The sequence below is a fragment of the Bidens hawaiensis genome, unplaced genomic scaffold (assembly GCF_021521415.1).
Source record: "Bidens hawaiensis isolate Kalapana, Puna unplaced genomic scaffold, B.hawaiensis_p1.1 tig00028623_1, whole genome shotgun sequence".
In the NCBI taxonomy this organism is placed as follows: domain Eukaryota; kingdom Viridiplantae; phylum Streptophyta; class Magnoliopsida; order Asterales; family Asteraceae; genus Bidens; species Bidens hawaiensis.
Genome location: NW_027494691.1, coordinates 116,372 through 141,438, shown reverse-complemented (window position 1 = coordinate 141,438; position 25,067 = coordinate 116,372). Strand labels below are relative to the sequence as shown.

The 25,067-nt window shown below is 37.9% G+C and overlaps 1 pseudogene; it reads right to left on the bottom strand.

Annotated features, from left to right (window-relative positions):
• Positions 1-19,388: 19,388 nt before the first annotated feature.
• LOC143577471 (protein DELAY OF GERMINATION 1-like) lies at positions 19,389-21,310 on the bottom strand (annotated as a pseudogene).
• Between the last annotated feature and the right edge of the window lie 3,757 nt (positions 21,311-25,067).

Genomic DNA, 25,067 nt, shown 5'->3' with positions numbered 1-25,067 from the left:
GCTCAGATGCACCAAAATATACATGCATAGAGTTACACATGTATCAGACATAGAATATATATCATTCAAGAACATGTCATTTCATTACATACTTAGGAATTCTTTCTCATGGGCATTACAAATTAAAGTTTTTACAAATTAAACAAAAAGACAAAGATAAACAGAAATAAAATCCTTCATCCATTAGCTCCATTCTGTTATCTTCTTCCTCTGCTCCTAGTATCAGATCTTTCCTTTAGTCTCTTGACATAAGCCGCCCTTTGTTTGAGCAATCTAGCTCTGAGGAGTCGGAGGCATCACTTGGAAATCTGGCATTGATTAGATCTTGTAAGTCTTTTGGATACATGAATTTGAGATCTCCATCATGTCTTATCATCGCAATAGGTAACCCAGATTCATTTCTCAAGGTAGTTGAATCATCGTGTTGATTGTATGTTATGTATGTGATTCTTCCAAATTGTTGCACCCTTGAGTTCGGTTCCTGCATTACTTCTCTCATTGCCAAGCACTCTTTCAAGGTTTTCCTTTTATGGAGAGAGTTACTTGCTTGTGTTCTTTGTTTCTTCAAGTCAAAGAGGGAGAGCTCAGATGTGTGTACTTCATTTATCCTCCTGTTCCTCTTATCCCTTTCTGTTTGACTTCTGATCTCTCTCTTCTTTTGCTGCAAAAATGGGAATCCCCTTTCTGCTTGTTCTTTGATAAATTTTGAGAGATCATTTCTTTGCTGACTAGATGGCTGACTTCTGATTTGATTGTCATACAAGGTTAATTCAGCCATCCTGGTCAATTGTTCCTTTGTAAAATTTCTCAAATCATCCCTAAAGATGATGAGATGTTCTTCCTTGTCTTCAGTAATGACTCTCAAGGTCTTTGATCATCTATCGAAGAAGAGATGTGTGGGCAAATTTTCATCACGTGATGGTTCAGTCCTCACAATCTCTGACCTTGGAGTCCGTCTTGTGCTTCCCTGCTGACTTTTCTTTTGTGCACCAAGCCCTTCTTCCTCATACCATTTCTTCAATGTTTCATCAGATTGAATGATTAGTCTTCCCATGCTTACTCATTTCCTGTGCAAGGCACTCATCATTTCTGCTCTCCTATATCATCCATCTTTCGTCTTTCTTTTTCTAGTCTTTTCTGTGTTGCTAAATATAACCTCTGTTTTCGATTGTATATGTCTATGAGTTGGTCATGAGGCATGTTGTTGAATTGTTCTTCACTCATTCCCTTTTCCATAACAATCTTCTTTAATATTTCTACCCTTTTAGGGTCTTCAAACCATCTCTTCACATGGTCTTCCTTCCTTTTAGCTTCTTCTCTTTCTTTTGCCAGTCTCATCCTTAGTTCTAGTTCTCTTTCATAGGCTTCCTGACTTTTCTTGTCCTTGTGAGATTCTTTCACAAGTTGAATTTTTCTTTTAAGTTCTTCAAGAGAGAGCTTAATCAAGGATTCATAACTATAGCCATACAGTTGAAGAAACTGTACGTCGTTATGCTTTGCTTTTATCATTTCATATTCAGTTTCATCATTTGTTTTCTTTTCAGTTCTTCTGTCAGACTATTTTTGTACCTTTTCATCCTCTGCCTTCTTTGCTACCTTCTTCACATAGTCTGAGATATCCTCTACAAGAGCTCTTTTGTAGAGTCTGTCAATCTTATCAAAAGGTTGCAAGTTAAGAAACGCAGGTTTGTGACCAATCTTCATTAACAGTTCTCTTTTGGTCTTTCTTGTTCTCCAACCCTCAGCTTCCTTTGTTATTTCTTCTTCAGATAGTCTTTGAAGATATAATGGATCATATCCCAAACTGATCAAATAATCTTTATCTTCATTTTCTTTTTCAGCTTCCTTCAACTCCTCCTCATCTTCATTCTCATCATTCAAATCAACAGTCTCTTCAAATCATGGAGAGCCTCAATCATTGGTTCTTCATTTCTTTCAGATTGAGCCCTCCTTCTCTCTTCCAGCTTTTCCAATCTGATTTTGTACACCATTTTCTTTACGGATTTTTGCCTTTTTGGTTTGGGTGTCTCAAATTCAGCTGTGTGCTTTCGCTTCAACGATGATTGAGATAGAGTGGTAGTACTTGATTGAGTTACTTCATCTTCTGGCCCTTCCAATATGATTTCCTCATCCACTGACTCTGATTCTTCAATAACAGGTTCATCTATATGAGTCTCTTCAGTTTCTTCAGTAATTTCTTGAATAATGGGCTCATTTGGTTCAACATGCTCTTCAACTCTTGGTTCTCCTTCTTTACTCAAATTAATGAAGTCTTGTTGAGCCTTTCTTGCTGCTATCACTATCTCTGGATGATGTCTCTCTAGGTTATTCAAAATGAGTGTAATATCCTTCATTATGACCAATTTAACCATAATACTTGCTGAGACTTCAATGGTTTCATCTTCTTCATGGATAACTGGTCATAAGCCAAGTTCTTGTTCTTTTTCAGGATTCTCAGATTCAGTCACTGAATGTTCTGGTTTATTGGTTATTGGCTCTTCAGGCTTAGTGATAACTGGCTTTTCAGTCTGTGTAGATTCTTGTTCAACTTCATTCAAGTTTGTTTTAAGAGCTTCAATTGTAACTTTAAAGGCATCATCTGCCTCTTTCATCATCCTTTCATCTTCCTCCTCTTTTTCTTTTATGTTTATTAAGGCTTCAATGACTTCCTGAGGAATTTCCTCCTCCTCTTCCATCTCCAAATTGTCCAACTCTTCATTCATTAAGTTTATAGCTATCTTTACAGATTTAGCTTCAGCCACATCTGGATCAACTACATTCTCTTTGTATAAAATATCATCAGACTGAACTGTATGCTGGGGCAGGGGGTGTAGATCATCATCAGTAAGTGCAACCCCCTTTCCCTTAGATTTTCTTTTCTGAATTTCTTCTTCGGTTTCTTTTTCTTCTTTATTCTCCCACTCATCCTCTGAATCTCCCTCATCATATGCTTGATTGATCATGTTTAAGGCATTTTATGGTTCAATCTCCATTTCCTCCTCTTCTGAACTTTCATATAATTCACCAATTAAACTTAAGCCTTCTGCACCTTCAGTTTTCTCCCCCTGTTTTGGTGCATCTGAGGTCTTCTCAACCTCAGACTGCCCCTCAAGGGTTCGAATCTCCAATAAAGCTTCATTTAGTGCAGCTTCCAATGACGAGTTCCTTGCAGCCAAAATGGCATTCTGTTCTTTTAACATTATGTTCTCAAACTCAAGTCTTGCATTCTCATAGACAATGTCATAAAGATTAAGGCTTGATGGTGGGGTTTCTTGAAGTGGCTTTGGAGCGGGTTCAGAGGATGGGATTGGTTGAGTTCGTGGGGTAGGTTTAGTGGTAGTTGGATCTTGAATGGGTTGGGAAGGTTGAGGTGGTGAGGAGTGAAATGGCTCTTGTAGTGGAGATGTAGGTGGTGTGGGTATAGGAATGTTAACAGGTGATTCAGTGTCAGATAAGGCAGGTTCAGTGTTGGCTGGTGAAGAGGGGATATCATCAGTAGCATGATCCGGCTCCACAGAATCTGTGTCATCTTGGTAAGTCTTAGGTGGTGGTGATTCTGGAGGGGTTATCTGATGGATGGTGGCAGCAACATTAGATACAACATTCGCTACAAACGTATCATCATCCACTTGCTCTGTAGCCTGTGAGATTGGATTCACAACGGGTTCATTCAACCTCTCATGGACCTCTATATCCGCAGTTTCTGCCTCATAAGCAACTTGATCAATCAAAGGCACATTCACTCAAATCGCCTCTTGTGTAGCATTATCATTACCAATCAACATTTCATTTCCCCCTTCCGGACCATCTCCTCCATCATTATGTTGGTCATCGTCATCTGCACCATCACTATCTTCATCATAACTATTCCCTGGGGTCCTTGGTACATTGATAGCCCCTAGTGCTGGTACGAGCAACCATGGAAGCACATCCCATTCATCATTATCAATGAATTTACTCTGAGCATCTTTCATTCTTTTGCAGATATTTGGATCTTGCAACTTCAAAATCTACACTGTCCTTTGAATTTCTGGTAGAGCTCTATTTATTAAGATATGTAGAAAACATGGATACATAATGAATCTTTGATTGACTTGCTTCTCTGCATTTGAAACCAACTCTTGAAAGATGAGTCTGGAAATATTAAAGGGTTGCTGGTAAAGAATGGCTACAGTGAGAGTCCCAAGCTCTCTATTTAACAAAGTCCAAGTCCCTCTCCACGGAGATAAGGACTGAATCACATGATGAATCAGGAACCTGTAGAGTAATGGAAAGCTCCCCTTCTGAAATTGTCCCTCTTTTGCACCTCCTTGATAGCCCATGGTCTCTTGAAAGACTCGCAGTAATCTTGGAATTGAATACCATTGTTGAGCTTCAAAGTTATCATTGAGGTTTAATGCAGCTCGAATGGAAGCCTCTGTAATTTCAAAGTCATTGTTTAACACAGATGCCTCGATCCTCTTCCCATTCACATCATTGACATAGGTCGCAGACTGCCAAAAGTCTGTAAGATGGTTCCTGTAGAGTGTGGGGTTTTCTGTCAGCGCCATTCGTAAATTTGAGTTTCTTAGAAAATTTATCATGACTTCTAACTCCATGTTTTCCTCATCAAGCTCTAACTGAGCGCACATATTGTGCCGTTTTTCGAATTTAAACGCCATCAGTTCTGCAAAAATAAAACAATGTCAGTACACAAAGTCGCAAAACTAATATATGAGGGTAGATAGATGATTAATGGCGTCTTCAATTAACATGTTCCGTAGTAATATGCGTACCTGTCAGAACAAGTAAATAGTTAGTCAAAAGTTCGATTAGAAACCCTAATTTCGAAATCGGTGTGACGATTATCGAATAACGATGTCTTACCGAAGTCGAAACAGAGCTAATAGCTGTAATTGAAGTAAAGTTAAGCAAGAATTAGAGCAGTGAGCAAGAGGGAGATAGCACGAGCAAGAGGGTTTTTGCAATTAGGTTTAAAAGAGGAAGAGAGATGTGAAAAAGTTTCTAATTCCCCCTTTTATAACTAACGTTTGGGTGGTACAGTACCTTGGTTTGTCATCTAGCACACGACAGTTGTCATTTAATTTCAACTTTAATTGTATCTCCCTTGCTCGAGTATACAGCCAAAGTGAAAGCTGGCCCCCTCTGTACACGAGTACATGGTACAACCCTTGCTCGATGTACTTGGAATATTCTGTCCTTGCTCGAGTACACGGTACAACCCGTATGAGACAGAGCAATATTCCTCTAGACTTATGCTCGATTGCCTTCCCAAAAGTTTCAACTTACTGGAGTATCGAGTCAAACTCGAGGTGTAGTGTGCTCGAGTGTACTATCAATTTATTCAAAATAGTCCTGAGTCATACAAGTAAGCTGACCTTACTCGACTATGCATCATGCTCGAGATACTTAGAAATATATCATCACTACTCTATGCTCGAGATGTATTCCAGTGTTAGAAACTTTGCTCTAGTCTCTATAGCCCTGTGTGCTCGACGTACTTCTATGCTCGAAGGCCTTAGCAAAACTTTCCTATTCCTGTACTCGAACTCACAGCCTGTGTCTAGCTCTCAAGTTTGCTCGAATTCTTATACCTAAGTATCTAGTACACAATGATGCTCGAAACACATAAATGTCTCCTATCATTCAGTTATTTTTTGCTCGAAAACTTAGATCTTAACCACCTACCATGCAATCATGCTCGAAACACATAACATCAATTTTCATAACATAGTAGGTACTCGAAGATAAGATGCATGCTTAAAACACTTAACAGCAAATTTTCATGTCATACTCGAAACAGATAGTCAACTCACACGTCACACAGTATACTCGAAGCAGTAATACATGAGCAAGCACCATTTCCATGCTCGAATCACTTAACATGCATGTCAGTTTGATAATCACAACTGTTAAGCCACCTACCCAAGACATGATTAATCATGTTTTGTGCTCAACCTTCCAAAGTTTCTCAAGGAATAATCATTTCAGAACAGTAAATTAAATTGAGCAATTAGTTTAAGGTGAAATAAGAGATCAAAATCCAGTTCAAAATGAAATTCATTTTAGATTATTTGGAAATATCTCAATCATGGGATCAGACTATTTAAAACAACGATCACACCACTTCATGGTCAGTGTTATTATGACTCAAATCAGGTTGACAGCAGGTATACTTAGCATAATGGTCATTGCTTTCTGTGATACATTTAGGATTCAATTAGAGCATAAGATAGGAATGATTATCATTATAGCTTCAGATTGCCTCTAATCTCTTCTCAAAGCGTATTTAGCTTTCTCCAAATCACCTCGAATTGACTCCGACCCCCTGATGCCCTGGTCAAAATTGATTTTTGTATACTAGAGCATTTATTTATTTATATTTTATCTTTGATAACAGACTGTAAGGTTGAACGTTGGACTTACATGCCATCCGGACTTACATGTCTTACATTCAGGGTGTTTAGGACTTACTTGTCTGCCCCACCCCTGTAGTTCCCTTAGTGCCCCTTAAGTCATGAAATCAGATAACTTATTTATATATATATATACATGAGCCCGTTGGTGTTTCTGGTCTATAAAAATATCTATTAAGTATTTGAGCAGAAATAAATTATTGATTTTTGGAAAACCTCTCAAAAGAAAAGAGAAAGAAAGAGTTTGAGAAGCATAAAAAGATCAAAAGTATATATATATATATATATATATATATATATATATATATTATACTTTTGATCTTTTTATGCTTCTCAAACTCTTTCTTTCTCTTTTCTTTTGAGAGGTTTTCCAAAAATCAATAATTTATTTCTGCTCAAATACTTAATAGATATTTTTATAGACCAGAAACACCAACGGGCTCATGTATGATTGGATAATGAACTTTCTGCCTATCATTCGGAGAGATATGCTAGAGAACATACCTTATTTTCCGATGTTTCACCACATCATACTTAGAAATTTTAAGTGTATATCACATATTGCAACTACAGACTATGGAAAGCTACCATACTTTGCCAATGACTGTACTCAAAGCCTTTTGAACTTATAATCCATGGGTTAGTTATCTTAAACAGTTTTCTATCATTTCCCATTTTTGGTTGGATTCAATTTCCCAGAAGACAGTTTCTTGCTTCTTTGAAGCTGGGAACTTGGATAATATTATCATTTCTCTTATTCAATATCACCGAAAACAGTGTTGCCTAGTCAAAAACTTTTACCAATTTTAAAAATCATTTCCTTCCGAGAGTTCAGTTTAAGAATAGTGATTTTAAAGATGGTGTTGTCATTTAAGCATTTGTAACAAGCATACACTCTCACATAATCAAAACACAAACATTCAGATAGCATAGAACCAACAAATCATCACTTAAGTCTGTCGAGCATGCTCAGAACTCCATCGAGCATACTCGAAAGTCAGTCGAGCAAACTAAACAAAATGATCATTTCAATACTTATGCTCGAAAGACTTAGCTGGGTGCTCGGGCGATATACTTGTGCTTTGAAAAACCTCAATAGTTTTACACAACACATGTCCATGCTCGACCACCAGTAACACATCATGTGTGCTCGAGTTACTAGAAATTTCAAGTATGGTTAGTGTTTGCTCGAAGAACATTAAACACACCATTGAACACAAGATCATGCTCGAACTAAAACACACTCAAGTATAACTGTTTGTGCTCGAAGAGCAACAAACACTTCATTAAACATAGACTCTTGCTCGAAGGACTTAATTGGTCCTTTAAAGCAAGTTTCTATGCTCGAGCATCTGAGCTATGACATCTGTGCTTGAATGACTTAGAATAGTCTTGCAAGATCCTTTGCCTGTGCTCGAAGAGCAATAGGCACATTCTCAAGCACAGATTCATGCTCGAAGTACTTAGAATCACAAAGATACATCGCGCAAGCACAGATCAAGGTACTAAAGGCTATAATTTGCATAGTTAACTAAAATTTCACACAAGAACAGACACAAACATGATTCATGCAATTTTGAGTAATCATTCAAGCATAGCAGTCTATCATGAAAACATTCAATGTGAGTAACATTGATAATCAGTAAGCACCTCACTCAAGCACACATCCTAAATCAGACCTCATCAGCATTTATCATTCCTAGGCATTTTAACAGAAAATGAAACCTGGTCTTATCTAAAGGTTTGGTGAACAAATCGGCCAATTTATCAGATGTGTCTACCCTTTTCATTTCTATTAGCCCTTTTTCTTGACAATTCCTAATGAAATGATGTCTAATTTCAATGTGCTTAGTCTTAGAATGTTGGACTGGATTCTTAACAATAAACATAGCAGCAGTATTATCAATTAAGATAGGAGTAAGTAAGAAATTCAGACCATAGTCCAGCAGTTGATTTTCAATCCATAAAACCTGTGCACAGCAAGCAGATGCAATAATATACTCAGCTTCAGCAGTGGAGATTGACACTGTAGTTTGCTTCTTGCATTGCCAAGACACCAGCCTGTTCCCTAGAAACTGGCATCCTCCAGAGGTTGATTTTCTACTCATGTTGCAACCATCATAGTCACTGTCTGTGTAGGCCATCAAGTCAAAGGAAGGGTTCTTTGGATACCAAATCCCCAAATCTGGTTTTCCCTTTAAATATCTGAAAATCCTCTTAACTGCTAGCATATGTGAAACCTTGGGGTTAGCTTGAAATCTTGCACAGACACACACAGCAAATATAATATCTGGCCTAGATGCTGTGAGATACATCAATGATCCTATCTTGGCCCTGTATTCATGCTGGTCCACTGGCTCCCCCTTTTCATCAGGTACCATTTTCTCATGTGTATCCATTGGTGTGGACACTGTCTTGAAGTCTTGGCACTTGAATTTGTTAAGAATATCTTGTACATATTTGGATTTATTTATGAAGATGCCATCAGCTTTCTGTTGCACTTGAAGTCCAAGGAAGAAATTCATTTCTCCCATTGAGCTCATCTTGTACTTGGACTTCATTACTTGCTCAAACTCTTTGCACATCTGTTCATTTGTAGAGCCAAAGATAATGTCATCCACATACACTTGCAGCAACAGTAGATCTTTGTTCCTTCTTTTGTAGAAAAGAGTCTTGTCAATTGCCCCTCTGCAGAAACCATTTTCCAATAAATGATTTGACAGCTCATCATACCAAGCTCTTGGTGCTTGATGTAATCCATACAATGCCTTGCTGAGCTTGTAAACCTTTTTGGGATGCATTGGATCTTCAAATCCAGGAGGTTGAGTGACATAGACTTCTTCATCAATTTTTCCATTCAAAAATGCAGACTTTACATCCAATTGATAGACCTTTATATTCATGGATGCTGCATATGCCAGAAAGATTCTAATTGCTTCTAGTCTTGCAACTGGAGCAAAAACTTCTTCAAAGTCCACTCATTCCTCTTATAAGCATCCTAGAGCTACCAGTCTTGCTTTGTTCTTAATAACAATTCCTCTTTCATCCTTTTTGTTTCTGAAGACCCATTTTATTCCAATAGCATACTTGCCTCTGGGCTTGTCCACCAAGTCCCATACATGCAAGTCTCTGAATTGAGCTAATTCTTCTTGCATAGCTTGTACCCAGCTGTTATCCTTTAATGCTTGATTGATGTTCTTTGGTTCAACTTGGGATAAGAAGCAGGCATACAAACAGATATTTGCTTTTTCAGATGCGCTTCTGGTAACTCTTTCATTTATATCTCCTATGATGTTCTCTGCAGGATGATTTCTTTCAACTGAGGTGGTCTGCACAATTTGTTGTGTAGACACTTCTGTTTCAAGATTTGTCATGTTTAGCTCAGCAGATTCATCTTCATTTCTCTCTCGACTTTCATCGGGTTCTTGATGTTGATTGATTTCAGATGTTGACCCATCATTTCCTCCAAATTGCATTAAATCAAGAAAAGATTGAAACCTGTCTTCAAATTGATGTATCCCTTCAGGCTGAGCAAGTTGTTGACTCTGAATAGGTTCACTTTCAACATCGCTTGGACCTTCATTTGAGACTTCTACAGCAGCCTCCTGTCCATTCCTATCAACTTCAGCTTCTCCTTTGGTACTTCTCCCAAAATTGAATCCATTTGTGTTAGGAGCAACTGATGTCCACAGTTTGTCCATATCAACTTGTTTGGCTTTTCCCTTTTCTTCAAAGCTGGTTCTATACATGCTGTCATCCATGTATTCATTGTAGATCTTAAATGACTTGATCATTTTCTCTAGATCAAACAGCCATTTGGGACCATCAGCATTGTTAAAGTGATTTTCATTGAAAATTATGTTTGACGACTCAATGACCACCATGTGCTCCTTCACATAGACTTTGTAAGCCTTTGAATGAGATGAGTCACAAAGAAACATTCCAGTGATTTGGATTGGAACTTGTTCAAATAGTCCTTTGTATTCAGGAGTGAGCATCTGCATCCAAAAGGCTTTAAGAACTTCACATAAGGCTTTCTTTTAAAGATAAGCTCATATGGAGTCTTATTTTGAGCCTTGTTCAATAGAACTCTGTTCTGCACATAACATGCAGTGTTGATTACTTCTGCCCAGAAAGTGACTGGCAGGTTTGCATCAGCAATCATGGTCCTTGCAGCTTCAATTAATGTTCTGTTTCTTCTTTCTGTAACACCATTTTGTTTAGGAGTTTTGGGAGCACTGTATTGTTAAAAGATACCCTTAGAAGTGCAGAATTCATCCATGGTTCCATTGTCACTTCTAATGAGCTTCACCTTCCTCTCAAGCTGATTTTCCATTTTTAGCACATACGTTCTGATCAACTCTGCAGTTTCATCTTTGCTTCCCATAAATATACCCAAGTAAACCTTGAATAGTCATCAGTAATCACCAGGCAGTATCTTTTCTTCCCAATACTTGAAACACTTACAGGACCAAATAGATCCATGTGTAACAATTCCAATACCTCATCAATAGTGTTTATCATTTTGATTTTATGTGAGGATTTGTGTTGTTTTCCTTTCAGGCAAGATGTGCATTTTTCTTCCAATTTGAACTCTCTTGTGGGAAGGCCAACAACATGTTCACCTTTTACAAGTTTGTTCATGTTCTTTAAGTTCACATGACACATCTTCCTATGCTATAGCTTAGTTTCATTTTCAGTTGCTCTTGACACAAAGCATGAACCACCTCTTGAAGTTGCATTGTTCATTCTCAGTTCATAGAGGTTGCCATTTCTTGGAGCCATCATCATAATCATATCAGTTGGAATCACAAATTCAGGCTTCAATGTCAGGCAGTGTTCATCATTGAAAGCCACCTTGTATCCTTTGTCACAGACTTGAGAAATGCTAAGCAAATTGTATTGCAGTCCTTCAACATGCAGTACATTCTCAAAGGATACTTTGTCATTTGTGAGTGTTCCTCTACCAACAATCTTACCTCCATTTTCATCACTCCCAAAGGCAACTGGCCCTTCATATTTCTTTTCATAATTGATTAACAAACTCTTGTCACAGGTCATGTGCCTAGAACATCCACTGTCCATATACCATGAGTCATTTTTGTTCAAGGACTGATCCTACACATAGACATAAAACAGAATTAGTTTGAATCTGATTTACAAACTGCATTAGTTTGTAATTCAGTGTCAGTGGAAGATTCATCAAGAGTTGGAAGTGGAACAGGAGGTGGGTCTTCATACACAATTTCACAATCTTCTTCTGTGTCAGAATCTGACCCATTCTTCACTGCTTGTGATTTGATTATTTCTTCTATCTGCTCAATCACATAGGTTTTCTTTTCAATCACCTCCTTCTTTGTCTTCCATTGGAACCCTTTTGGTTCAAACCCCTGTTTTAACAGAAACTTTTCATCACCATTAAGAACTCCAGGTCTGATCTTTGCTTTTCCCTTATCAGTTGACCTTTTGTTCTTCTCAGCTTTATGTGGCTCTTTCTCATTTACTTTGATTTTCAGAATGGTCTTGAGTTTTCTTTCAAGAATCTCCTTTTGTTCTTCACAACCAGATGGTTTTCTATTTCCACTCAAGTAATGATACATCTCTTTGTAACTCTTCATATCAAATCCATTCACCACATCAGTAATTGCAAAGGTGTCTTCAAGAATCCAGCAAGAATCAGTGTGATGACCATATGCATCACACTTCTTGCACCAGACCTTGGCATAGCTTCCCATATCTTCAAGCAATTGTTTGTCTTTGATTTTGTCACTGGGTTTGGGAAAGTCAAAGCCTAAAGAGGTCTTTGGACACAAAGTATTTGAGAAATCCATCTTGATTAGTTCACTGATGTCAATTGTCTGTGGATCTTTTCTTTGACAAACACTATTTTCTTCAGCTTGGAGGGAGTTCTTATTGAGCTTCCTTCTTCTTCTCTTGAATATCTTCTTATTGGCACATAATCAACATCCCCAATATCAAATAACTCATGATTAGAGAAAACTGGGTAAATTGGTGGATGTGACTGATCATAAGTAGATTTCATAGTTTCTTCTGTTCTTTTCTTGATCTCAGTTTGTGGTTTAGCACAGATGTCAAATACCACATGTTCTCTTCTCATTTTCTCATAATGTCTTTTCATCTTTGGAGTCATCTTTGGAAGAAGAGGAATCTTTTCACTCTTCTTTTTGCTTGATCCTTTCTTCTTTTTGCCATTGGATGACTTAGAGCTTCCACAACTGCAATTACTGTCTTCACTGGAGTACTCACTCCACTTCTTGTGTTCACCTACCAATTTGTCATTCTTCTCATTTTCTGGCTCCTCACCCTTCTTCACTGCAAATTCTCCATTCTTGTCCACATACACATCAGCATACTGCTTCACAAACTCATTCTTGTCATCAAAAACATTCTTGAATTGCTTAAAGTATTCACTTCTACTCTCCTTGTCTACTTTCAGTGGGTAGCTGTCACAAAAAGGTGGTGGCACCATTTTATACTTCTCTTCATCAGTCATTTTATCAACATAACCCACGATATTGCCAGTAGAAACAAGGTTCTTCAAGAAATTCATTTGAATTAGCAATTCAGCATTCTTCATTTTCTCTTCTGCATACATCTTCTTCAACCCTTCAATTTGAATTGTCATTCTTGATTGGGTCTTGTATGCCATCATACAGTTATCTTCAAGTCCTTTGATTTGACTTTTATATGTTGCTTCACTTGTTTCATAAACATTCAAGAAGGCTTCCTTCCTCCCACACTCAGTTTTCCATTTTCCAATCTCCTGATTAAGTTGATTAATAGTAATAAGAAGATCAGAAATTAAGACATCAGATTGCACCTGAGTATTTGAAGTTCAGACTGGTCATGCACTTTTGCCATAAAAGCAACATTTGCCCTCTCCATTTCAGCAGCATGATTGCTTCAATCAAATTCCCTATCCTGTGGCACCCTGGTAACATCGACATTTCCTTGGTCTCTCTGCTGGTTCACATTGTTCTGATTTGTTCTGTTCTGGTTTGTGTGAGACTGCATTTGGTTGTTTCTTTGAGGTTGAAATTTTTGCTGTTGGGATCTGTTTGGATTTTGGTAGGGGTTTTGGTTGGTAATCTGATTCCTTTGCTGCTGGAAATTTTGATTCTGGTTCTGGTAGAATTGATTTTGATTCATTTGATTCAGCTTGCCTTGGCATGTTACATTCTCTGGCAAAGTGTCCAGGTTGTTGACAGCTATAACAGATGGCCTTCGATTTGTCAAATCCAATTCTTTCAGTTGGACCATTGAAGCTTGTTCTACCTGTCCTGTTATACAATCTCTTGCTCCTCACTGCTAGCATAGCTGCTTGCCATTTAATGTCCATATCTTCTAAATCATCAGCATCTATTTGTTCTAGATCTTCTTGCACAATGCTTGTATTTATCAGATTCTTGGCCACAAAGGCATGGTATGACTCAGTGAAAATGGAGAACAAGGCCTGGTAGTCTGTTCCTTGAGTTGGGTTGTGTTGCATGAATGTAGTCTGCCCATTTGCTGGAGATGGTGTGTCATCTTCAATCAGCTGAACATTGAATCTTGATTGGCTGATGCAAGATGAGATAGTTTCTGATGGTTCCTCCACAATAGGTTGTTGATTCTAGACTGAGAGGTTGCCCATTGGTGCTACAAGCGCATTGTTCATTTGAAAACTTGGCTTGTCCTCTCGAATCATATGGTTCTCAATCATCTCATGTTCTGTAGCCTTGAGAAAGGCAATCACATCATCCAATTTAAAGTTTGGAAAACTAGCCTTTTCTTTGATGAACTTGCTGGCAGTGTACCACTCACCAGATAGAGATGATAAAAGTTTCTTGTTCAGATCAAAATCAGATATATGAAGGTCTGTTGTTCTAATTTCATTTACAATCATCATGAACCTTTGCAGAACTGACTTTAGTCTTTCTCCATCCTTAAACTTGAATCTGTCAAGCTGCTGTTTCAATCTGTCTTTCTTGATGTCTCTCAATTCAGTATTCCCTTCAAACATTTCAATAACTACATCATACATACCCTTTGCGGTCTTATGATGATTTACAATTGTCAGGATTTCCCAAGAAAGCCCTAATTTCAGCATAGACAGAGCTTTATCATCTCTCTTCTTCATCTTCAGTTCAACGGTTGCGTTGTTGTTTGGAGCTGTTGAAAAAACGTAGTTTCCTTCAGTGATGGAAGTCCAGAGCTATGGGTCATTGTAGTTCACAGCTGCTTCAAAGAGCACCTTCCATTTTATGAAGTTTTCTTGTCCAAGCAACCTTGGAATCTTGTTTGTGGATACTTCTTGGTCTTCCATTTTAGTAGACCTGGAGTTTGTATCAGTAAAGACAGAGTAAAGCTTCAAGCTTTATTACACACCTTCAGTCCCGTGGCCTTTAACGAGCTTACTCAAGCTCTAATACCACTTGTCAGGACCGTGAATCAGGTGAAAGCTTAGCAAAGGTTGACAAGAACACACCGACTCGAATACCCAAAGACCTGTTGAATATCCCAGCGGAATTAGGATATCCAACGAGTGGGAACGAAGGAGTGTAGATAAATAAACACAAAAAAATGATAGATAATCAATAAATGCTCATTCAAAGACAAAGATTCACTGTATTAAATGATTCATTAATGAAACAGTGAAAGGAATGTCTAGGGCTTTGTGTGACGGCGGCGGCTGTACCAGGAAAAACAAAAGGAATATTCTTTAGAATGTTTTTCGTATTCAGTGTGTGTGCCAGCCTGTTTTTCCGTCTGGAAATATGTCTCCTAAAAGGTATCCTTGGACCCATATTTATAGACCCTGACATTCCTTCTAGAAGTTCCTAATCATTACATAATGAAATACAAAATAATACAAGTGTTGAGTCCTCGAGCAAGGTAACAATCTAGCTTGAGCAAACTCACTATGCTAGGTATGCTCGTTGACTGTCATCGGGCATACTTTACTTAGAATATCTTGAATATCTTCAGTGAAGATATTCCCTTCCAGTAGAAAATTCATTCTTCTTGACTAGTCCATGCTTTGCTCGAACCAATCCATCGAGCAAGCTCATTCTTCTTGATGTCTTCAGCTTTTCTTATTCAGCAATCTTTATCATGCTCGGATGTAAATCTTGCTCGGGAATTGAACTGTACTCGAAGTCCTTGCTTTGATCACTTGACATCTTCTTATTGCATCCATGCTTGTCCCCATGTGCTCGATCATCCTGTGCTCGTAACACTTGGTTAAAACTTGTATGATCAAGCTGTTTGCTCGATTGGCAATCCATGCTCGATAGAAAAATACTCTTGCTCGTTGTAGTGTAGCTTATTCGAAGCCTTAACACTTATAAGAATTAACCATTTAAGGTTCTAAAGACCTTGCTCGAAGTAGTAAAACCATGCTCGATCGTCTAGGCTTGCTCGAAGTCCATACTTAGCCGTTTTTCTGAGGAGGTTGAGAAGATTCCAATCTTCCTTATCATAAATCCGACCCAACAGTTGTGTCATTCGGAAGCTTCTGCTTGAAAATTTTATACACTAATAACAAAAAAAGTTAAATGATATTTTTATAAAAGAAAACTTCAATGATATTTTTATCAAACTAATAAATTAAAAACAATCATTTTAGTAATTTTACCAAACATAAATTACAAGGCAAATCAGGCGTTTTCTTCTCTTGCCCCTAAGGCTGTAAGAGAGTTGAATTGATTTTCGCTTAAAAACCTTGTGCTCAGCTTAAGCATCAACTCGATAGTTCGGCAAATCTTCATGACGCAAGTTCGAAGTAGGCCAAATAATTTAAAAAGCATATGTAAAATTTAAACTTGATAATAATACACATATTGAAAGTTAATCCTAATTAGTCAATGTGTGAACTCAGATAGCGTGAACCTACGTTTAAGTTATTAATATGTTTATATAATTTGATTTAATTGCATCTTGTAGGTCCCGAAACCGGATCCGACAATGAACGGCTTTATTCTTGATAATTTTGCTCGAGACGGGTGCGATAAATCAAACGACCGAACATAATATAAAGATAATATAAAGTATAGGAACAATCTCGTTATCGGTTGAAAGATTTAATATATTAAACATGAACCGACTCACCCAAGGTGAACTCCCCTTGGGTGGATGATTTACACTATGGAAAAACACACACAAAGTAACAATAAGGTCCCTATTTATAGCAAAACAAACATTCTAACATTCTAGATGCTTTTTCATTAAACTTGAACGCGTGTCAAAGTTCTCGTCTCGTGTCCGGATTTCTCGCTGACATTAAATATTATCTTGACCGTGAATAAATAATGGGTTCGTAATTTGATATCGCAAGTCACAAATTAGCCTTACAATCACCCCCTTGACTTGTGATATCAAAACTTTGTCTCACCGTGTCTCGCATCTTCACAAGTCACTCGATAAATCGAAGCCTCTTCGTTTCAATTCACCCCCTCAAGGTATGACCCACCTATATTTAATGTTGAAGTAGTTCTCGCTTGTATATAGGCATGAGATGAGCTCGAATTTCCACAAATCAATCTCGAATTACCGGCTTCATCGATCAAATGAATAAAACTTATTATTTTGTTCGAAGTTCACCTTTCGGATCCAACTTCTCGAACGACTTAGAAATAACAAGCTTTGAACACGGTTAAACAAGATGAAACCCGAACAAATTTGACTTTCTTCAATTTGGTCAAACCGCAAACAATTATTTCTTGAAAAATATATCTTATAAGCAAATAGCCTGGTTCTATATAATTTGAAATGAAGAGATCTGAAGCCCAATAATAATTCTAGCAGCCCATAAATCATGTTGGTCCATAATCTTTTTAGGCCCAAATAAATCAATCTGGCCCAATAAACTAAGGATTTAGGCCCAAAACTAGAAACTTTTGACATTTTGCAGATCATTAGGAGATGCCATTTAACCTAGCCAGTAGCTTCCACTCACATCCGAAACAGCACACCGGAAGTCGGTCGCCGCGGTACCCATCGGAAACCCTATTTTCGGCCACCAAAGCATCCATCTCTCTCACCTCCGCCGCCATACCTACCTTTGCCGCCGCCTCCGCCATAACTATCACCACCGCCGGCCACATCCAACATCATCTCCCTAGGTCATCGACAACCTCCATCTTCAGTTACCTCTTCACCACATATCCCGTATCCTAGACATCACAGCCGCCGCTATCTCTACATCACCGGTGACCGGCCACCCTTGCCATTGTTTCTGGTGACCCTACTAGGCCAAGCCGCAACCCATCTTCTACCCTTAAATATGTCATCTCAGCCGCTAAACACTCTCTAGATCCAGCATTATCAACCCAAATAACTGAAACCCGGATCCTTTCATATCAACCCAAAAATCAACTGTAAACATGTCGGTGAATCCAGATCCGCAAACAAGACGAGCTTCAAACACCTTTATTTTCTCAGATCTTCAAACTTTATTTCCAAAACTTCTAACTTTATTTTCAAAGCTTCGACGGAATTAACGTCTCGGTTCGGGTAATAGTGGAAATAGAACCCGAATATTAAGAACAAAGTTGAATCATAAGATTCGACCCGCTCTGATACCAATTGTAGGTCTCGAAATCGGATCCGACAATGAACGGCTTTGTTCTTGATAATTTTGTTCGAGACAGGTGCGATAAATCAAACAACCGAACATAATATAAAGATAATATAAAGTATATGAACGATCTCGTTATCGGTTGAAAGGTTTAATATATTAAACACGAACCGACCCACCCAAGGTGAGCTCCCCTTGGGTGGATGATTTACACTATGGAAAAACACACACAAACTAACAATAAGGTCCATATTTATAGCAAAACAAACATTCTAACATTCTAGATGCTTTCTCGTTAAACTTGAACGTGTGTCGAAGTTTTCGTCTCGTGTCCGGATTTCTCGCCGACATTAAATATTATCTTGACCGTGAATAAATAATGGGTTTCGTAATTTGATATCGCAAGTCACAAATATTAGCCTTACAATCTTAACCTCTTTGTTTGAATTACTAGATAATAGGAGTTTGAGTTATTATATGCTAAGGAAGTTAGTTAATATTAAAGATGGTTAGGGTTATGTAATTAGTATGCCAAAATTATTATAAACAGAAAAACCGAGTACCTTGGTTGAAATCAAACTCCAAGTTCTTGGGCTTGATTTCCAACAACACATGCTTGAGTTGGACTCGAATAGCTCGAATGTATATAGTTCTAAGAAAATCTGAGGTCGGTCATCATAAGCCCGAGGTAAACTTTTTTATATATATGTTTGGAGCTTGTGTCATATGCTTGTGCTTGATTGTTGAACACTTAAATAGCTCAACTCGAAGATATGTATTTTTGATTAAGAGATCAAGTTCCAACAACTCTACTTAAAAGCTTGGGTCATTTGCATGTTACTTGCTACCCAATACAAAATAAAATTGGACAAAGAATTTACTTTTTATGTTAAGAAATTTACTATTGTAATTGACAATATGCGGATACGGTAAGTAGAAGGTAAATTTTTATTGTTGTTGAGTCACTAATTTAATTTTTGACTTAATTTCAAAAGTTGAATAGCCCCTTAATTTTAATCTAACAAAAATATTTAAACCCTAATTAAACCAAAAATACAAAATAAATTAATAGTTAAATTTCATAATATTTACAAACATTTTGAACTAAAAACATAAGCTTGCATCATCTGATTTTGTACAAACAAATAATTTTAAGGTCTTAATTTAAATATGCTCAAGAACTCACCACACCCTCGTGCAGTCATGCCTCTCTTTTCTTTCTCATCCCTGAATTGTGTATATGATCAAAACCGTGGATTGTATTGTTTATAACAAACTATGTTCTTAAGCTACCATCAACGATGCGCAAACGAGAAAAACACTCAGAAGAACCAAAACAAAAAACTTACGGTTTTACACATGCCAACACGCACCACACTTATTTAATCTACCATCACCAAATGACCAGCAACCTCAGGGTGAAAGTGAGGCAGCATTGAAGGCACTTGAAAAGCAGAAAGAAGCGTGCGCATAGGTTGTTGCGGTGTTGAACCATTTCATGGCTCGGTTGGTGGCCGGACACCAGAGGATGAGGGAATTTCTGCATTCAGAAGTTGTGTAATCACCATTTGGATGTCTCTTTTTTTGCTCCACTCGTGTAGAGAAACATGTAGTTTCTTTGAAGCCACTAGAAGCTCAACCGCCTGCAATGGAGTCAAAATGTCTATCATACGTTTAAGGATGTCCAACCTCAGCTTGTCTGCTTCCACTAAGATCTTGTACATATCATTGGCATGACTGTCCATCGCTTTATCCACAGCCTCATCCTTGCTTGACTCCCCTACTTTTGAACTGTTGTAAGCTAGCAATGCCAGTGGCTCATCTGCTATCTTCTCCTGATTACACACACACATCATACTTCTTCAATATATATAATATATAAGTATTTGGGCCAGTTCGAAGGATATCTGGGTGAAGGGACGAATTAGGGCTTCAATTCCAGGTTCGAACCCGACAGGGGCGAGGATTTACGGATTCCATCTGGTTCCCGCGCATCAGGGGGTATGGTCTAACGGCAGTCGAGGAGTCGACCTTGGACATGGCCCCGAAAGGGTAGGTTTACTCGTGAGATTATTTGCCGTTCACAAAAAAAAAGCCATACACACCGACTAACATCTAATCTCAGAACGTTTCAGACCGTTAGGACATATTACTTCTAGAAAATGAGTTATTTTCTTTTTTTGGAAAACCCATTTTCCAACGACTTTTCTACAAAAAATTGCATGGGAAAAACTCGTATTGGAAAACTCTTTTCAAACAACTTTTCCTACAAAATTGCCTACAAAAGTATCTTGTTGCAAAGTTTTTATCAAAACCTATTTTACTTATTTATTTATCTAATTTGCTACAACTTTCAAACCAGAGTATAAAAATATATATAATATAGATAACAGTATAACACAAACAATTATATTTAAAATGTTTTCCAACGGAAATAATAAACATAGTTAATAAATGTAACTTTTGTTGGAGAGTAATTAGCAACAATGTTCCAACGAAAAACCGTAGTTACTATTTTGTTGCAATATTGTAGCAAAAAAAAAAAAATTGTCTGAAATTTGCTGGAATTACATGCTGTGGGAGTTTTGTAGGAAATTTTCTTAAAAAAAAAAAAGAGTTGTTTTCTAGTAGTAATATTAGCTAAACGACCGCTTGGACCAATAATTCAAAATTTGACACCCTCTGTTCAGAACATCCTTTTGGATGACCAATAATTTTCAAAGATTGACGTTTTTTCTTATCGAAAGGCGTCTAAGTGTTTTGTGGACGTTCTGTTTGTTTGATGGTCTCGCTACGACACGACCCCTGTATATGATACAAAGTTTCTTAACAAAATTTAATGTTTTGTATTACATGCCTGTATGCTTGCGAAAGTGGAAGTGAGCTTATCTTCCTCTTTGATAGTTTTGGCATGAAGAGCATCTATGCTTTTGAGCTGAGAGCTTGTTATTTCTCCCAGGTTTCCACGCATCACACCATCCAGAAACTCAGCCAAGTGTGCGTTTAGTTGCTACCCACATAACACATAAACGAGTCGAATAATTAACGAAGGCCTGCAACCACCGATCCAAAGAGACGAGTTCTCAAAGGTGCTCCCCCAAGTCGGAGCCAAGAAGGAAGGGCCATCATGTTTAGCTAGCTGTGCTCGCGCGATGTGGTAGCTTTCAAAGTGACTGATGGCTTTATCGGTTATGAGCCGGAGGTACTCGACATCGTTAGGGAAGTTAGCGAGTCCTTGTTGTAGTTCCTCGAGATCGAGCTTCTGTTGAGTCATCCAATTCTGGAAGCATGACCGAAACTGCTGCTGATTGGCCATGACACCTGGGCGGTTAGGAACACCTTGACTCCCCACGCACACTTGGCTAGCTTATGTTTTAAGAAGTGCATGGATATATATAGAGGGCAAGTGGGGGAAAAATGACAAATATTGTAAGCACACAGACTTGTTGTAACGACCTCCTAGGTAGCCCAACTGTAAGGGTTTTGTTTTTGGAAGGATGTGGAAAATGGGATATGCATTCCAGTGATATTTGAACACATCTGTTAATAATTGAAAATTCACGAAACAAGTCAGGATGGTTCATTTCCCCAGGTACCGTTTTCCGTTTTTGAAAACTTAATTGTGGGAAACGGGATATGCATTCCAACGATATGTAAAATACATCGAACAATAACTGAAAAGTGCTTTATATCTCTAGAAAAATAATATATATAGTTTGTCATACGTAATCCTAGAGAAATCTATGACGTATTCAGGAGAATATGACCTACACTCACATGCCTATTAGATTTATAGGGTTTGAATCGCATACAAATTAAATTAGCGTGCTAACGGTGATAATCAAGTAATACAATTATAGATACAATATAGTGCAATTATAGTGTAGTGTGATTCTCACAAATACTACGTTCATTTAAGATAGAATTACAGAAATTGTTCTTTATCTTTTACCCACGTTTCACTCGTGGTCTCTGATATTCAAAATTAATCTTTTTTGTCATTTATGTTTCAAAATCCTTCAGCGTTTGTCCTTTTCGTCTAATTGAATTAAAAGTTTTCGTTAAATCAGGTCATATGCCTTGCACATAAGAGCAAATTGATCATTTTACCTATTAAATTAAAAAAATATTTTAATAAATAAAGAAAACAATAAAAAAAACTAAAAGTATATATTTAATTTCTTTCTCTCTTCTCCTTCTTCTCCTTTTTCCTCCTCCTCCTCTACCAATCTCTGGCAGCCACCACCACCACTAGCGTCTTCTCTAATAAAGAAAACCACCTCCACCTCCACTCCCACCGACCACCGCCACCACCTCCGATGAGCATCGGTGAACCGCCGCCAACACATCGACATAGACCTTTACGTGAGCACTGTGAGCACCTTTACGTTTCAGAACACAAACCCAGATGTTCAAAAGTTGAATCTTTTTTTTTATTCAACCTTTAAATTTCAAGATATCAAAATCTGATTTTTAACAAAAACTAAATAAACCCACAAACAAAAACCCTAATTTCAGAGCACAGTTACAAACCCAGATGTTAAAAGCAATCTTTTTCTTACCCAAGAGATCAAAAGCCGAGGGGCACCTGTGTCGATGTGTTGGCGGCGTTCACAGGTGCTCATTTGCTCGTCGGAGGTTCACTGGTGTTAATGGCGGTTCACCGGTGCTCATCGGAGGTGGTGGTGGTCGGTGGGAGTGGAGGTGGAGGTGGTTTTCTTTGTCGGAGAAGACGATGGTGGTGGTGGCTGCCGGAGATTGGTAGAGGAGGACGGTGGTAGTGGTGGCTGCCGGAGATTGGTAGAGGAGGAGGAGGAAGAAGAAAAAAAAGGAGAAGAAGGAGAGAAAGAAATTAAATATATATATTTAGTTTTTTATTTATTATAATATTTTTTTAATTTAATAGGTAAAATGACCAATTTTATTTAATAGGTAAAATGACCAACGAACTAAAACCTACTGTAGCCCCTCTCCCCCTCTCCACATTGATTTCAGCCACCATAGGGTAAATCAAGGATTCCATGATTGGTTTTCAGTTTTAAATGAAGATATGATTGATTGGAAATGTTTGGTGAAGGAATTGAGTGAAGAAGGGAACTCCGGCAAAGATTCCGGCCACTGTTTGGTTTTCCGGAGACTTTTCCGGTGGAGGCCGGCGGAAGCGATAGTACAGGTCGTAGTTCTTGGCGACACGGTCACGTGGATATATTATTTGCTTGATTTCGAGTTCGTATAACCAAGTTATGAGCAAAACAAGAAAGGGTGGTTCGCATTTCGGATGACGGTTCAGGTTTCCGGCGGCTGTTTTGGTTTTTTGGTGACTGTTCCGGCAGCGTCCGGCGTCGGCAATAGTATAGGGTCGTAGTGCACGGCGACGCGGTCACGTGTATATATTATTTTCCCAAAACGGAGTTCGTTTGATAGGGTTTTCGAGTTATTCGAATGTTAACGCCTAAAACCGAACAAACCTGGAGTTTCTTTTCAGTTCTAACAGCTGTGGGGGCAGGTGCAGTCTATGAAAGTAATTTTCTAAGGTCCAGCATGTCGAGACGAGTTTGTTGATATGTGATTTGCGCGAATCGGACACGACAAATAAAAAGCCATTTAGGGGCACACAGAAAGTGTCACAAGAAACCAAAGAAGTGTCATTAAAGAATCTTGATGGAATTAGTGACACACAAAAAAAGTGTCACTAGAAGCGCTACCACTAAAGCCTTTTAGTGTCACTTTTTTGTTTGCCACTAATAACCTTTGGGCTTTAGTGGCACTCTTTCCATCTACCATTAAAAAATACTTCGGATTTTTAGTGACACCTTTTTTTCTATATGCCACTAAAAGCCTTTGAACTTTAGTGGCACTTTTTTCGTCTGCAACTACACACGTTTGGACTTTTAGTGACACTTTTTTCGTTTGCCGCTACAAACATTTAGACTTTAGTGGCACTTTTTTCGTGCTGCCACTACTTTGGCCTTATAAATTATAATGTCACTTTTTTGGTCTATCATTACAAACGTTTGAGCTTTTAGTGGCATTTTTTGTTTGCCACAACACAAAATATAGAAATCATAATATCTTCACTAACAATTAAAAGTTTGATCACATTCTAAACACGTACCAAATGTCTAATAACTCTCAAATCAAGTCAAAATGTAACAAATAAAAAGAAAAGTATAAATATTTGAATAAAAAACTGAAAATTTCACCATGCTCATTAACCTCTTTCACCATCTTTAGTCTTCATACGAGGTACCTAATAAGAAAAATAAAGACTTTTCAATATGTAAATAATATGGACAATAACTTGTGTAACCGACTTAATAATTAACCTAAATCCGATAACAATGACCTATTGAAATCAACCATATCAACAGTATCCTTGTTCAAGGATGCAAACGAGTCGAGCCACTAACATGCTACTTGAGATCGGCTCATGAAAAATTAACCATTTTGCAACCTTTCAAACAATTTACCCAATCTTTTTTCCAATAAATCTAAAGCACAAAACAACCCTCGTCAAAATGTAGCTAAACGTGTAAATCAAAGTTTTAAACTTGCGTTGTGACTTTTAGATAGTTCTCTAAGAATCTATGAACTAAAACACGGTTTCACTACAGTTCGTATCATCAATTTGAAACAATTAATGACCTGAATGCTAAATGCTACAGCTTTGGCTACAATATGTTTGTTCACGTCTTGTAGTGGAATAAGAAAATCTACAATCAACCTTAGACCAAATTAAATTTGCGATCATCAATGGGGAGTAGAGAAATTACCTATAAAAAATTATCAATCCAATTAGAGAGATGCACAGAACCAAACTGGTTCTCTCGACCGATGACGACTTCTAGAACCTGAAAGATGGAGAGGGGAGCAAGAACGACACCGAGACCAAGGCCACCCATGATAAGATCACCTGCCTTATATAATTTGAAACTGACTGAGCGAAGGACCGAAAATCTAGAGAAAACCTGACAAGACCGGTTTCATGGTTTAGTGAGCACCCCTATAGCTACGTAACTTTCAGATATGTATAAAACCTACTCATTTATTCCTCTCAACAGGCAGCAATATAA